The following is a 785-nucleotide window of genomic DNA, read 5'->3' on the forward strand; positions in this document are numbered from 1 at the left end:
AAATCCAACAAGATTTCAGCCTTTTCCAATAGAATGAATTGAGAACTTTTTACAGATTGTCCAGCTTCCTCAAAGCCTATCTATCTAACTCACTCACTCTTGTTTCTATACCACCTAATCCTTGGAGTTAATCGCCTAACTCTCACGAGATCTAGGTAAAGCTTCTTCTTGATGATCTCACACCAACAAAGATAACTACCAGTTTCCTTACTGGATTTCTAAACCTTCAATTTAAAGAAAATTGTCTTTTTCAAAGAATTAAAGAATATCAAGACTTTGACTCAATCACAATAGTATCTCACACAAAAATTATTTAGCCAATGGATATTTTGTGTGTTGTAAAACTTTTCTCTCAAAGTGTTTATCAAAGGTATTCAAAGGTTATCAAAAAGTTTTCCAAAAGTTATTCAAGTGTTATGAAAAGTTATTTTCAAAAGTGATTGAATCTGCTTATATATATTCAGAAAAACACCAGGACAATCGATTGCTCAATCGATTTTATAAGGTTTTAAAGCAAGGTAAATCGATTTCCTAATCGACTTTCGCATGTCTTGTTTTTCTTGAATCTTGATCATATAAGCATGAATCGATTTGTCAATCGATTCTTTTAATACATCAATCAGAACTGATACTATGATTGTATCAGAATCGATTGAGTAATCGATTATAGATGTTTTGTTCCAACAACGAGATCAAAACAATCGATTGCTCAGTCGACTTCATAATCACAGTCATAATCGATTTGGCAATGAGCTGAATCCTTTCTGTAACTTAAACATTAGCTT

This window comes from Cicer arietinum, chromosome 3 (genome assembly GCF_000331145.2).
Source record: "Cicer arietinum cultivar CDC Frontier isolate Library 1 chromosome 3, Cicar.CDCFrontier_v2.0, whole genome shotgun sequence".
In the NCBI taxonomy this organism is placed as follows: Eukaryota; Viridiplantae; Streptophyta; class Magnoliopsida; order Fabales; family Fabaceae; genus Cicer; species Cicer arietinum.